Source organism: Rattus norvegicus, chromosome 1, assembly GCF_036323735.1.
Source record: "Rattus norvegicus strain BN/NHsdMcwi chromosome 1, GRCr8, whole genome shotgun sequence".
Classification (NCBI taxonomy): Eukaryota; Metazoa; Chordata; class Mammalia; order Rodentia; family Muridae; genus Rattus; species Rattus norvegicus.
Window position 1 is genome coordinate 7,044,327 of NC_086019.1, and position 16,767 is coordinate 7,061,093.

At 38.0% G+C, this 16,767-nt stretch overlaps 1 protein-coding gene across 4 annotated transcripts in view; it reads right to left on the minus strand.

Moving 5' to 3' along the window:
- The window catches only part of Grm1 (glutamate metabotropic receptor 1), a 394,906-nt gene that overhangs the window by 165,785 nt on the left and 212,354 nt on the right, over positions 1 to 16,767 (minus strand). The window lies entirely within an intron of this gene.

The following is a 16,767-nucleotide window of genomic DNA, read 5'->3' on the forward strand; positions in this document are numbered from 1 at the left end:
CTTTTGGCAAAATGGCCATTTTTACTACATTAATCCTGACAATACGTAAGCATGGGAGGTCTTTCCATCTGCTGAGATGTTCTTCAATTTCTTTCTTCAGAGACTTGAAGTTCTTGTCATACAAATCTTTCACTTGCTTGGTTAGAGTCACACCAAGGTATTTTATGTTATTTGGGACTATTGTGAAGGGTGTCATTTCCCTAATTTCTTTCTCAGCCTGTTTATCCTTTAAATAGAGGAAGGCTACTGATTCATTTGAGTTAATTTTACACCCAGCAAGTTTGCTGAAGCTGTTGATCAGGCTTAGTAGTTCTCTGGTGGAACTTTTGTGGTCACTTAAGTATACTATCATATCATCTACAAATAGTGATATATTGACTTCTTCCTTTTCAATGTGTATCCCTTTGACGTGCTTTTGTTGTCTGATTGCTCTGGCTAGGTTTTAGAGTACTATATTGAATAAGTAGGGAGAGAGTGGGCAGCCTTGTCTAGTCCCTGATTTTAGTGAGATTGCTTCAAGTTTCTCTCCATTTAATTTGATGTTGGCTACTGGTTGGCTGTATATTGCTTTTACTATGTTTATGTATGTGGCTTGAATTTCTGATCTTTCCAGGACTTTTATCATGAAGGGGTGTTGAATTTTGTCAAATGCTTTCTCAGCATCTAATGAAATGATCATGTGGTTTTCTGTGTTTGAGTTTGTTTATATAGTGGATTTCATTGATGGATTTCCATATATTGAGCCATCCCTGTATCCCTGGGATGAAGCCTACTTTATTATGAGGGATGATCCTTTTGATGTGTTTTTGGATTCAGTCAGCAAGAATTTTATTGAGTGTATTTGTGTCAATATTCGTAAGGTAAATTGGTCTGAAGTTCTCTTTCTTTGTTGGGTGTTTGTGTAGTTTAGGTGTAAGTGTAATTGTGGCTTCATAGTAGAAATTGAGTAGTGTTCCTTCTGTTTCTATTTTGTGGAATAGTTTGGACAGTATTGGTATGGGCAGTGTTCCTTCTGTTTCTATTTTGTGGAATAGTTTGGACACTACTGGTATTAGGTCTTCTATGAAGGTCTGATAGAATTCTCCACTAACCCTATTTGGTCCTGGTGGGGTTTTTTGTTTTCGTTTTTTTTTTTTTTTTTTTTTTTTTTGATTGGGAAGCTTTTAATAACTACTTCTATTCCTTTAGGAGTTATGGGGTTGTTTAGATGGTTTCACTGATCCTGATTTAACTTCAGTACCTGGTATCTGTGTAGAAAATTGTCAGTTTAATCCAGATTTTCCAGTTTTGTTAAATATAGGCTTTTATAGTAGGATCTGATCATTTTTTTATTTTTTTCAGATTCTGTTGTAATGTCTCCCTTTTCATTTCTGATTTTGTTAATTTGGACACAGTCTCTGTGCCCTCTGGTTAGTCTGACTAAGAGTTTATCTATCTTGTTGATTTTCTCAAAGAACCAGGTGCTAGTTTTGTTAATTCTTTGTATATACTTTTTGTATCTACTTGGTTGATTTCAGCCCTGAGTTTGATTACATTTTTTTGCATATTACATTTATCTTTGATGGTTGTGTCAATGTTTTTATGGTATCTTCTGCCCCTGAGATTCTCTAGCTCTTGGATTCTGTTGGTGATGACTCCTATCTGTTTCCTAGGTTTTCTAACTCCAGGTTAAAGACAAAGGTTGTCTCCCTTTGTGATTTCTTTATTGCTACTATTTCCATTTTTAAATCCTTGATGGTTTTTCCAATTCCTTCATCTACTTGGTTCTGTTTTCCTGTAATTATTTAAGGGTTTTTGTGTTTCCTCTTTAAGGGCTTCTACTTGTTTACCTGTGTTGTCCGGTATTTCTTTAAGGGAGTTATTTATGTACTTCTTAAAGTCCTCTATCATCATCATGAGATATAATTTTAAGTCTAAATCTTGTTTTTCCAGTGTGTAGGGATATCCACTATTTGCTTTGGTGGTAGAACTGGGCTCTGATGATGCTAAGTAGTCTTGGTTTCTGTTGCTTAGGTTCCTCTTGCCATCAGGTTGTCTCTGGTGTTAGCGTGTCTTGCTGTCTTTGACAGTGGCTTGACCCTCCTATAAGCCTGTGTGTCAACACTCCTGTAGACCTGTTTTCTTTCAGCCAGACCTGGGAACAGAGAGCTGCCCTGGATTTGTGTGTATTGAAACCTCTAGGTGGGTCACTTGGAGAAGAAGAGTTGGTCTTATCTCTGCTTTTAGGTGTATCAGCACTCCTGGCGACTGTCTTTCAGCTGTGGGCTCAGGCCAAAACTGGAATGGTCCTGCCCCTGACTGCTCCTATGTTCCTGTTTCCAGAGGGCACAGAGGGAACTAGGCAGATTCCTTTTGGGCCAAGAATGTGAGCAGAAGTTTTAGTCTCCCCTGAGCTCTCAGGATTGTCCACACTTGTGAGAGTCCAGCTCTTTCTCCCATGGGATTTGTGTACAGAGAACTGTGGGAGTGGTTTAGCCAAAGAATTTTCAAAGTCAAAAAATATCAACTATATCTAACTGCTTAAAAACTCTGTAGAATGGATTAAGTATCATTCTTCAGCAATGTTCTATCATAAATTATGCGTGTGGAAATCACATTCAAGTGTTGCAGGCTCCTTATTTACTTTTCTCAAGGGCCCTAGGCATGTGGTTCCTTTTTCTATACCCTCCAGAACTCATAAAATAGTACAGGGTGTTAGAGAAATTTTGGGCTTTGAAAGGGGACAAGGCTTAAATGTTTAACTGGTCCCTGTTGCTTACTGACTGTGTAACACATGCTTCTGACCAGTACAGATTAGAACTCAGATGTGGAAGCAGTTGGACAGAGTTGTACACACACACACACACACACACACACACACACACACACACACACACAGTAGAGTACCATAACAAATGGCAGTACGAAGTACTTGCATCTCCCCAGGAGCTCTTCTCTGCACTGTGTTCTGTGCACTGAGCACAATGCACCAGTCTCTGATTCTTAGGCATGGTGCACACAATTCTTTTGGTTCTTATTTCCTTTTCATATCAAGATCACATTCCAGGCATGGCAGATCCCCACCCACTCACCCAACACCCCTACATCATCACTATTGGGTACTCCCTAACCCCACCTGAGAAGTTCTGCTGGCCTAAGACTTCTCTGGTTATTAGATATAACACTCCAGTTATTGAATAACTCAGATTTTTCAGCATTGGATCAGGAGAAAAGATTTGACAGAAGGTATACCAGTTGCAGCTATTCACTAGGTCTTGTAAAAGGACTGAATATAATCTCTACTTTATTGAGTGGAGATGAGGATGCTCAATTAGAGCCAGTACCCAGAAATCTAGCATAGATGAATGAGAGACTGGGCTAGGGTAAATTATTCAGAACATTTGGAAATTAGATGTGATTTGGGGATTGACTGAGATGTGGATATAAAACAGTTGGAGAACCCAGGGAACCCAGAGAAGGATGCCAAGAAAGACATGTGCCAAGAGAGGCATGTCACAAAGATGTGGTGCATTTGAAGCACCAAAAGAGCATTAAGTTATGCCTCATAGGTAGTTAAATTTTTATAAGCCATAGAAGATGAAATGAAGAGAAGAGAAATTATGCAAGAATATCAACACTTTAAATCAATATTTTAAAGGAACTTTATTTCTGAGTCTTCCGATCAGACTGAATCTTTCTGCCTAACTGACCTTTGATGCTGAAGACAAATTCAGAAAAGTAAACCAAATGTGGAACACCTTCTATGTTTCATGTGTGATAAATCTAAGCCTCATTGGAAGCCCCTCTTTGCATTAAAATAGAATTTTTGTTGCCTGAGAATGATACTTTTTTTTCCTCCAAACATCTCAATCTTGTAATGAGAAGCAGGTGTTCTTTGCTTTTCTTAGATGGATAAATTATAAAACAAAGAGGTGAACAGAAGGCTCAGAAAAAGCAGGCAGCTGCTAAGGCAAGAGTGGGTTGGGGCTATTATATGTCCCTAGCTGGTAGGTGTCACAGCTTGATTTCCCGCCTGAATCTCCTCCAATACAGGGGCATGTGCTGAAGTGACAGCCGCCCTTCTGTCTGTAGTCAAGTTCAGGTTGCACTGCCTAAGAAGATTCATTTAGAGCAGAGGTAGCAGGGATGCTAATAAACCCTTACAAGGAAGACTATTCTGTGAAGATTACCAGTAATGTAGGGGTGGTTTATGTTCAAGCAAATTAGTGTTAAAGGAACATAAGTTTTGAAGACATCTTACATATAAAGTAATCCTTATAGACTACACACACACACAGACACACACACACAGACACACACACACACACACACACACACACATACACACACACCTGCTGATTGCCTAAATATGAACTCTTTTCCTTGCCAGATCCTTCTCCATCCATTTATCTTAATTTTGGTCCCAGTAGTTTGACTCACAGCAATCCTTGATAGAAGTACCCTCATCCCTTGCCTTAGCCGACATGGTTGCCAGTTAAAAAAAAAGTACAGAATGCAGAGAGAAAATTATGTATTAGAGCCTTCCTGACAGACAGAAGTTTGTTCTCAGGGCAGGTGTCTATTGAGGACATTTGATTCTCTGGAGATGGAATTACAGGATGTTATGGGACACAAAAAGGATACTGGAAATAAATCTCAGATCTTCTTGAAGAATTGTAGGTACCCTTAACCATTAAGCCATCTCTCTGGCCTTTTTGACACAGTCCTTCTTTTTCACAGTATGAAAAATCTGAATGTCAATGAACCAAATCTCTCTCTACACTGTATACTGAGAGGAAATTGTTGGCCTAGAGTATGACTGTCCATTGCCCGTCTACTGTAGACACAGTTTTAGATGCACTGCATGTGCCATCCCATTTATCTGCCACAGTCATCATTTCAAAGATCTTACTATCTATACCATACAGAGCATGAGGAAGGGACACTGAAGTCAGGCCACACTTGTCACTACACTGGGCCTATTTTCTCCACAAGGGAGAGAGAGAAAGGGAGAGAGAGAGAGAGAGAGAGAGAGAGAGAGAGAGAGAGAGAGAGAGAGAGAGAACAGAGACAGAGATTTGAACCACATTGGTAGCATTCTCCAGATGTCATTGAATCATCCTGGAAACTTTTAAGCCCACTCAAGAAGAATTGAATTTATTGGCTCCTGAGTGGTTCACATGACAACTAGAGCTGAGAATCTCTGAACTATGTAAGTTCTCAAGTAGCCTCTAATTCTAAAATGCTATCAGTCTAATCCCTTTTAGATGAAACATTACTCTTTGAGTTTACTGTAATTTGATCTAACAGTTTTTTTCTCTTTAAGTTAAAGTAAAATGATAGTTTTTGAGAAGACATGTGAAAAGTGAAATAGACCTAAAATCACACCCTCTTGAAACCATCATATGTGTGTGGTGTGCTGGGTTAAACAAGGCCCTGTGCTACCAAATAAGTAGACCATAATATCTCCCTCCAGAGAAGCTTAATGGAGAAAGAGATGCTAAACCAGATACTTAGAATGAGACCCACCAAGTTCAGTGGCCTAGGTATGCATAGGTATGCACAACCTAAAATCCTAACAGACATCTTCAGACCCAACAGACACATTTCATAAAAGTGAGTGGGTCAGTTTTATCTACATATGAACACAAACAATCCAGTCCATCTGAGCTGTGAATGCAGGTTGCCTGGCAACAGTGTTTACAGTTGTGCCACTTGCTCAGAAATGAGAAGAGCTGGAATTTTTCTCTTTAAAACAAAAGAATATTAATCACAGCAACAACGGAGGTATTTATATGCCTGCAAAATCTTTTAGTTGATGCTTACTCTGTAGTCAACAGGAGGACTTTTAAAGGTAGAAGGTTGAGAGAGAAACTTCCATAAAAATACCATCATTAGTGGGAGCGGGGTCCAACAGTTAGCTAATAATTTATTAGCTGAATGTTCATTTATTAAGCACATATCCTATGTTCAGCCTTTAGTTGAAAGATATTTTGTCAAAATTATAGAGAAAAAGAATACATGGGATCAGATGAACATAAAATATGTTCTGTGTGTAGATCCCAGGTATTAGGTATTTTGTCAATTTCCCAAGTTCTTTCACTTAACTTTGTCCTAAATAAATCTCCTGAATAAACATGCAGCACCATGGGAAAGCAATGGGCAAGTGGCAAAACCAAAATGTTCTGCCTCTAAAGAGGGATAACTAAAGACAGGAAATTCACACAGCCCTACCTCTACCACATTGTACTACTTCTCAGCACCTACCATTGAAACTGCCACTGAGGAGTATGTGCATTTTTTTGGGTTGAAAAATAATATATTAGGTCAAGAAACAACCAAACAAAAACTTCATATCAACACCTTGCCACAAAACCCAGCTCCAGAGAGGGAGGCAGATATTTTATTCCCCACTGATGTAAAATATGACAGCTAATTTGTTCCACAGCATTGGAGCCTTTTGAAAAGAGAAAAGTGAATTAAATACAAAATGCCTAACAAATGCAAATCAAACAAATGTCCATTTAAAAATATTGCTCTCATCCTGGGCTTCTCATAAAGATCATGTCAATTTCAAGGCCCTAGCCATCTTTCATTTATTTATCAGCTGTAAATGCCAACATATTAGTAAAACCAAATGGTACAAAACAATCTTGGATATCCGGACAATGTTTCCTATGTTACGTTTGTCACTTTGCTCATTACTGAGCAGACAGATGGGATCTAACTTGTCACACCAAGCAAGAAAAAAAAGAGGGGAAAATCATAAAATCCACAAAATCCACACATGAAATGATGCTGTCAACCAAGTCAAAGGCCCCTGGTACCCACTATGCCATCAGTATCTGAGATTTGTAGCCAGGGATGATGGCAAGAATCCATGCCTAGAGGGAAAACGTGTCAGGTTGGAAACAATTTGTGGGCTGCTTTCTGGACTCAAATGTCAGTGCTCAGCATAGCTCACCTGTGTCTGAGAAGGCACTGGGGATGGCGCCAGTGCTGAGCACCCAATCACGTGCTGCCACATAGGCACAGTTGTGTATGCCTTCAAAGATAAGGTTGCTGCTGTCCAATCTTCCTCTGCCTCGTTTCTTCACTAATAGCAATGATCAAGTTCATTACCATAGTCACCAATAATATCTGTATTGTTGATCTCACATCAGGCATGAGAGAAGAGAAGAGAGCCGTCCATTTATCTGGATTAGACTTTTTAAAGAGGCAAAGTGATGTGGAAATAAAGATGATTTAACAATTCACTATAACTTTACTTGGGAAGCACGTTAGAATTGATTCTTGACATGAACCAAAACATAATAAACTATCACACAGAGTGGTATAAAAGCTAGAACTTGATATTCATAACATTTAGCAAAGGTAGATTGGCTTATAGAGAGATAAGTGTCTCACTTATCAAGAATGTCATGGATTCCAGTTTCCAATTGGAATGTAGAGTTAAAAATACTATCATTTCCATTCCATTCCCCGTGTAGACAGAGGAAAATCTGCAACATCAAAATATTTGCTGATTCTGTAAGCTAGATGAGTCATAGAGAAACCAGCCTGAAACAGAAGTCAGAACAAGTCAAGGGGAAAAGCACGGTAGCTTTTCTTTGAGTGCTGGAAGTAGATGTGAGAGTCTCAAAGCCCTGTAGGACAGGGGTAACAATGTCACTAAAATATGTGAGCTTGTCCAAGATGAATGTGTATGAATGTGACAGTGATGTCATCTTATGCGGCAGTTGGGAAACAAAAACACAAGGGACCTCGCATATACTTTCAGACTTTTTACAAAACTCCCCAAATATGTTCACACTGTGTGCAAGAATCCTCATAATATCCCTGTTAATCTAGAAAGAATCCCAGACCGTGGTCGGGGAGACATGAGAGGAAGCATGAAGTCCTGTATGAGACTTTCCCTCAATGCCCCCTGTGATGCAAGATCCTTGTGTCTCTAAAGGACTAAAGAAAACATCACCCTTAAGGCACAAGGAAAATCATAGCACAATGTGGTTGAGTAAAATGGTCAACAACAACAAAGCCGTCTAACCCTGAGACATAGAAATGCATAGTGTAGGAACTGGGGAGATGATCCAGCAGATAAAGTGCTTGCTAAAAAAAAATGTCAGGGCCTGTGTTATGAATCTCAGAATCTATGTAAAAGCTAACAGACCTGATGGTCATCTCTTATCACTGCACTTGGGAGGCAGAGACAAAGAAAATCTGATACAAGCTCATGACCTAGACTTGGTAGAATTGGTGAACTCCAGGTTCACTGAAGACCTTGCCTCAACAAATAAATCAGGAAAGGACAGAGGAAGAAAGCAATCACTTCAAATGTATACAGAACATTCTAGATAACACAGAAATGCATTCGGGACCAAAGACAAACAAAAAAAAAAAAACCCTAATAAAGTTTTAAAAATAAAGGGTATATGTAGTATGTTCTTGGATTATACATTAAATAAACTAAAAGATATCTGGGAAAATCCACAAAAAAAAAATTTAAAGCTAAATGATACTCTTTAAATTAACCCAGGAGGAGGCTGGAGAGATTCAGAGGTTAAGGGCACTTGTTGCTCTGTCAAAAGACCCTAGTTCATACGACAGCTCACAACTGTTTTTAATTCTGGTTGCAAGGGACAAGGGATCCAGTGATCTTTTGGCACCAAGCATTCATGTGGTGTGCACACAAACATGCAGGCAAAACATTTCATTCATTCATATATATATATATATATATATATATATATATATATACATATATATATATGTATATATATATATATAACAATTCTTTTTTTAGAAAGTCAAAAGATAGAAATATTTTGGCTACAACACAATGATTTAGCAAAATAATGAGGACAGAGAGTAGTGTGGTATACTTGGTAGTTAACTCTCAAGGGAAAATGTTGTGATATGTGGTATTTCTTAGTTTTCAAGATGTAAATATTCCCATCATAGTTGACAGAAGATTGAGTGGGGTTTAGGAAAAGATAATAAAATTATTTCTTAGGAGTAAAAAAGCATCACGGCAGCAGCTATAGTTTAAGCAGTGTGCAGAGAGTTAACAGTTGAGTTTATATTAGAAAATATCTCAACTTGATAACTTAGTATTGTGGCAAAGAAAATTTAACAAGAACAATTCACACTCAGGATGTCAATGAAATCAAGGCTGTAAAAAGAATAGGGAAAAAATTAAGCTACAAGCCTCCTCTTAGAAAGCACAATGTTACTGATAAAAAGGAAAACACACTAAGAAGAGAAAAATGAAATTCAAATTGACTCAATCAGGAAGATATAAAGGATGATTATCAGCAAGATGGCTGCATACAGTTACCCACAGGCATCTCTCTACAACAAAGAACTCAAAGAGAGAAGTCATGCCAGAGTGTAGTAAGGACATAACATACATTGTAGAACATGGAGGGCACCATGTCCAGAGCAGCCAGCGGTCGTATCTAAGAGAGACTCATCATCCCAGTTTGAATACAATCTCCCAGGTCCTGCTGCCTAGGTCACTAATACACTGCAGACACTGCTAATAATAATCATTGCTTAAAAGGCTATACAAAGCACTACTTTAAAGTGTCTACCTTGGTTCAATGTGCAAAGCCAATCTATTGCCCTAGAACACACTGCTTGTAGAAAGTCTTTTATGATGAAAGACATCTGTAAAATTCTTAGTGGCAACTGACCCACCTAGTAAACAAGCACAATTTAGACACCTTATAAAACTCATACTGGCAACTGACCTAACAGCTATACAAATACAGTGAAGACACCCTGTAAAATTCATAGTGGCAACCTACCTACCATGTACACAAATATAGCATAGACATCCTGTAAAACTGACAGTAGCCACTGACATACCCACTAAACAAATATGGTTTAGACACCTGTGAACTTCATAGTGGCAACTGACCGGATAGCTACACAAATACATTATAGACACCTTGTGAAATTCATAGTGGCAACCAACCCACCAGACACAAAACTACAGTGTAGAAACCTTGTAACATCCACAGTAGTGAGAAAGATGCACAAATACAGGGTAGACCCTTTGTAGCAATAGACCCACCACAAACGCAAATGATGTGTAGACTTTCCACAACATCTACAGTGACAACACATCTGACACACGTACAAAGAGTGTAGGGGAGCAAGAAACATTTTTTAAACGAGAAAGCCTGATATTCTGAGCGAAACATGGCAACTCCCAAGCAACATACCTCAAAATAAAGGAAATTGACAAACTGTTCAGCAAATAATAGAAGAGAATGGTTTTCAGAAAACTTAAAGAGAAACAAGAAAATACAGAGTTTGATGGAATTGAGAAAACAATACATGGTGTCAGTGAAAAGTTTGACAAAGAAATAGGGATTATTAAAAAGAACCAGTTTAAAATCTTAAGCAATTTAATAAGAGAAACAATTGAGCTTTCAACAGCAGGACAGGAAGAAGAAAGAGTTTCTAAGATTGAAACAAATCTTTTTATTGAAATAACTTAGTCATATTGTAAAAAGAAATCAAAGACTTGAAGAGTAAATAAAGCCTTGTAACTTCATAGGACATAATTAACCAGGCAGCCCTCTTTTTCACAGGAAACGATGAGTGAATCTATGGAAGGTCCATCCAATTAAGTAATTGGTGAAAATGTTCTAAGTCTGGGAAAAGATATCTAGGACCAAGGAAATTCAAATCATCATTAACAGTGTTAGACATAATGATTTTATTTGAGGTCTAGTATGTTACATTGTCAGCAGTACAAGATAAAGAAAATTCTTTAAACTCAAGGCAAAGTAATCAGTCGTACTGATCATAGACATTTCTTGGAAACCTTAAAGATGAGCGGAGAACGGGAGAGCAAAGTTGAAGTCTTGAAAGAAAAAAAAATAAATGTTTTCGTACCTAGAAGCTTATCATTGAGAACTGAAGGAGAAAGATTTTGCAAGACATGCAAAGTCTAAGGAAACCATCTTAGATGAGACCTAAAGAAATACTGAAGGGTAGCAATCTCTAGAAGCCAAAGATGACGCACTCCAAAGGATTGTAGGAAACAGAGGGCTTGAGGACTCCATGAGAATATGGCCCACAAAATCAGATAAGCATGACTTACAGGGGCTCACAGAGACTGAGGCAGCAATCAGGGAGCCTGTGACAGTCTGAGCTGGGCCCTTTGCATACATGTTTTGGATGTGTAGCTTGGTGTCCTGGTAAAACTCCTAGAAATGGGAGAGGAGGGTATCTCTGAATCTCTTGCCTGCCCTTAGAACTCTTTCCCTCCTACTGGGTTGCCTCATCTAGCTGATATGAGAGTTTGTGCCTAATAGTATTGTCACTTGTTATACCATGTTTGGTTCATAATCCTGGAAAGACTTCTCTTTTCTGTATGGAAACAGAGAAGGAGCGCATCTAGGTAGAGGCTGAGTTAGAGGAAACTAGTAGGAATACAGGGAGAGGAAACCGGGGTCAGGATGGTAATGTATGAGAGAATTTTTTAAAGTTCAGAAGTATGAAATTCAACAGTAGATTAGATGTATAAGAGAGCAAGAAGAGTGAACCAAGCCTCAGCTATGTAGAGAACAACCAAGCCAGAAACTTAAACAGGAAGAGAGAAAGAGTTAACTACTGAGCCATCCCTCCTGCCCTTCCTGTTTGATTTTTATGTATTTTCTCTGTTGCTATTCAGCTTTCTGGCTTCCTGAAGAGCTGTGCTCAGTTTCCAGCATCCATTTCAGACAGCTCAAAACTACCTATAATTCCAGCTCCAGATAATCTAATACTGCCTTCTGACTTTTGTAGGAAGTGTACTCATGTGTGTGTGCATAAAGCCATATGTGCGCACACACACACACACACATACACATACACAGAGAGAGAGAGAGAGAGAGAGAGAGAGAGAGAGAATTAATCAAATATTTTTAAAAGGAGACAAATTTATAGATTGCTAGGTCATTACTTATTAATAACAGCCTTGGTTATGAAGTACTTACATTCTTATATTAAATAAAATGACTAACTAAATGGATTTTCAATAAAATAGAACAATAATAGACAAGTTTATTTTAATGAAGCCAAAAGACCAAAATCATAGTACATATCTTTTCTAAACAAAATGTTCATGAATGGCTTGCCCATAAAGAAATTACAATGGAAAACAGGAAATTTCTTAAAAAGAATTGGAAATGAAAACACAGCTTACTAGAAACCTTATGAGAAACAGCAAAAGCTATGCTGAGGGAAGTTTATAATCAGTGCCTGGAGTGGGGAGGAGAGGTGGGGAGGAAAGGTTACATACAAATCGCTCTCAAAATTAGAAAGAAAAACCACCAACAACCAGAGCAGCGATGATACCCATGTGTGTAAAGCACTGGAATTGTCAGCTTTTAAAGGGTTAAACATCATGGCCAAACTTGTTTTAGCTAGATTAACTGAGAAAAGAGAAAGAAGTCCAAATAAATTAAATCAGATGTGAAAATGGGAACATTAAAATTGACTCCACAAAAATACAAGAACCATAAGGGGCTAAAATAAACAGCTATACTTGAATTTGATTTAAAAGCTTAAGGTATATAAACTTCTGGATACATATACCTATCAAAATTAAACCATGAAGGCATAGGAAACACAGAAAGGTCAATAACAGCAACAAAATGCTGGTATGACCACAAACACACAGACTAATGGACCTGAGTAGACCTCAAAGTAAATCTGCATATTACAGTTAACTGGTGGTTTTCACAAAGGTGTCGATAGAATCTGATAACAGGGGTTGGGGATTTAGCTCAGTGGTAGAGCACTTGCCCAGCAAGTGCAAGGCCCTGGGATCGGTCCTCAGCTCCAAAAAAAAAAAAAAAAAAAAAAAAAAAGAATCTGATAACAGCTTCAAGACAGATACTTCTTTAATAAATTTGTTATCCACGCATATAAGAAAGAAATTATACTCATATCTCTCACTATCCACAAAATTCCATTGAACCTGAAATAAAATTCAAATGTAATATATGAACCTACAGAGCTATGATACAGTATCTAAGAAAAGCATGAGGATGCTCATCTGGGAAAGATTGTGTTTATGTCTCCAAAGGCACGGGAAACAACAGAAGAATGAACAAATATGTTCATATAAAACTCAAAGGAATCTCTCCATCAAAGAAAATATTTAAAAGATTATTGACAGCCTAAATAATGGAGTGATATTTTCTAGCTGCTCATCCAAGTTTAATTTTCAGCATCTATAAATTGCTGAGACATTTCAACAGAAAAAAATTTTCCTTTCTCCCAGTGGATGTCACTGGGTGATATTGACGTCCTTGTCAAAAAGAAAATAAAGTCTAAAACAGTAGAGTGAGTATCCTACATACATATTTATCAAAGGGGAATATGCCAATGACTTAAAACTACGTAAAAAATATTAAACATCAAGAAAATGTGGTTCAAAACTGTAAAGCATTCTTTCATCTAACGTATGATGATTATTCTCCAAACATGACGCAAAATAATAAATCCAGAGGGAATGGAGGAAAAGAAGAGCTCTGCACACTTGCCGGGAATGTACTTTACTGCAGCCTCTGTGGAAGCCATTATGGATTTCCTCCACAGAGCAGAAGCTCTTGCATTGACCCAGCATTCTCAGCACCAGGTGTACACCCAATGGCATTTAACCAGTGTGTCCAAGTGATATCTGCCATACTTGTGTGCCTACTTCAACACCATCTTCGAGAGCCAAGATATAGACTTCATCTATGCATCAGTGTATGAACGGATAAAAAAATATTGTGGGCATAGATGATGGGATGTTAGTCACCAAAGTGTCAAGTTGGGTCTTTTGCACTATAACAAATTGAAGTGAAAGACACTATATTAAGTGAAGTAGGCCAGGCATATAAGGACACATACTTCATTGTCTTACAGACACGGAAGCCCAAAACGTTTATTTTAAAGTAGATAATCCGAGTTACCAGAACCCCGAAATGAGGCAAGGCAAGCAAGGAAGACAATATGCCTTTGTGGTAATGTGAATAGAAGGAATGATATTTAATGTTCCACGACACAGTATAATTTTAATTTGCAATAATTAACTGAATATACAGGCATAACTATAGATCCTACAGATACAAATGTTTAATTAAGGGATGTTATACATAACGTCATAAATCAGACCACCTAGAAGTGAGCAATTTTCTTGAGTGACATTGTTATGGCCCAAGATATGTTCCTTCCAAATCATATACTGAATCCCTAGTCCTCTTATTTAGACATGCGTCAGAAGTAGCATTAAGTCATGAGGGGCATATATTAACTCAATATCCTTGGTGTGCCTTTAGGGAAAAAAATACTGGGGCAAAACCAACAAAAAAAACAGAGGGATAGAAAAATGGCCATCTGAGAAAGGGTGAAAATAACTATGTAACAGCCAAGGAGAGAGGTCCCAGAAGAAATGACCTAACAAACATTTTGATCTTAGACTTAGAGACTTTACAATGTGAAGTGATTGATTTCTATTTAATCCACTAAGTTATGACATTTTGTTACAGTAGCTCCAGGAAACTAATACAGAGCCAAGCTCTTCAAATTCATTCAAAGATAACATAAATTGTCCACTGCTGGCAAGAAAATCTGATATGCAATCAATGATCTTTCAGTAAAAAAACCCTCCAACCTCAGATGACTTTGCCAGTGAATTCTTCCCAGGTATGTTAAGAAATAGCACAAGTTTCACCGTGATGCTTCAAGAATACGTAAAAGTAAGGAGCTCTTCTTTCTTCCCCTTCAAGAGACCCAGAACAGACAAGCCGTTGCAAGAAACAAATTACTTAGCCAGTTCCCTCATGACTATAGATGTAAAACATCAATAAATGCAAGGAAATAAAATCCAATATATTTTAGGAGTGATAATATATATCCTGTCCAATGAGTGGCGTAGTGTGAAAATTCAAAGTGAGTGTTCTAATACTAATGTAACCTGCCATGTCAGATTTTTAAAAAAGTAAATATTTGGTTATTTTCATCAACACAGAAGAATGTTTTACTAAAACACAAAATTGGCACATGCAAAGAACTTTTAAAAACTAGGAAACGATGATAAAATCAAGCCAAGAGAAGCATGTGACATCACCATAGAAGATAGTTAATCATCCTTACAGTTTGTTTATGAAATATCCCCCTTGAGCTCAGTTGACGAACAAGTTTCCAGTGTTCAGATGTTCCTTGGATCACAAGGGCTCCGGCCTCATCAACCGATTCTCTACTAAGGGATTCATGATCTGATGGCACTAGTCTAAATTGCGAAGCCCTCTACAGGGAGAGGCATAAAAATTCACAGTGTTCTTTCTGCCTATTTATCCCTGCCCACTTCTACTTCATGGTGTACATTGACTTTTCCCACTTTCTAGATAATTCTGACTTTTCTAGAATGTACATACAGTGCATACAGTAGGAGCTCCTCAGGATACAGGCTTCTCATATGGCGTCTATTACTCAATAATATGCGTCCAAGTTTCCTCAATGTCTCTTCATGGTTTGGTTTGGTAGACCATCTATTTTTATAATTAACAATATTTTCTTGTTTGGAAATACTCTGTTATCAACTCACATGTGAAGGGCATAGTGTTTTGCATTCAGAGTTTTAAAATGTGAGTGAAACTACTTTAAACAACCACGTGCAGGATTTTGTGTGGCTCTCTGGGTAAACACCAAGGATTGGGTGGCAAGAATTCACTTAGTTCCATACAAAACTTTCTCAGGGTCTATATTATATATCACCCCCCAATACACACACACACACACACACACACACACACACACACACACACACATGCAACATCTGACCCCTGCTGCTCCCAAAAGCCTTTGTAGCTTCTCCTGTCAGTGCCTCCTTGGGCATGATTCTCATCTTTGTTTTAATTTTTCTTTTCCTGTTGACATAAGATATAAAACTTATATATGTTTGTTCACCATCTAAGGAGTCTGTCTCTGATTCAGGTTGCTTTTCTTCCTGTCAAGTACTAAATGATGTCTTATTTACTATAACAGCTCTTTACCAAATGTGTCTTACCAGAATACTTTCCCCAGTCTGTGAATTGCCTTCTCACGCTATTAACATTTTCATTGTATTTTATATTGTTTTTAGGTGCTTAGCAGGAAACAATTTGTGTCAATGGTTAAGTATAAGGTACAAATGCTTTTCACTCTTGTGGTCTCTATAACACTGGGCCTGATCAAATACCTCAGAACTTTATGCTGGTGTAGCAAGGTGTGCTGGTAAGATGATTCGGTCAATTAAAAAAATTGTTCTTCAAGCAAAGGGACCCATGTTCAGATACCCAGCACCCATCCTTAATCTCAGTGTGGGAGGAAGTGGACAGTTCAACTAGATCCTTGGAGCTTGCTAGTCAGTCAATCTAGCCAAATCAGTGAGCTCCAGGCTAAGTGAGAGACTCTGACTCAGAAAGATAGGGTGGAAATATAGAGGAAGACAGGAAGACAGCTGACACTGATTGTTGACCTTTACATGCACACACACACACACACACACACACACACACACACACACACACAAATGAACTTCACTGTAACTTCACAAATGAACTTCACTGTAAACACTGCCACAGCTCTCCCAAAGGATCCATTTCATGTTTTTATTCCTGAGGACAACTAATTGTTCTTGAATTGTAAAGTATCATCAGACAGGAAGGGTTCAGAATCTCAGTTAAGGTTTAAGATCAGGTCAGCACATATTCAAATTCAATCTTCTGCATTTATTCAAACATAGGAATAGAATACATC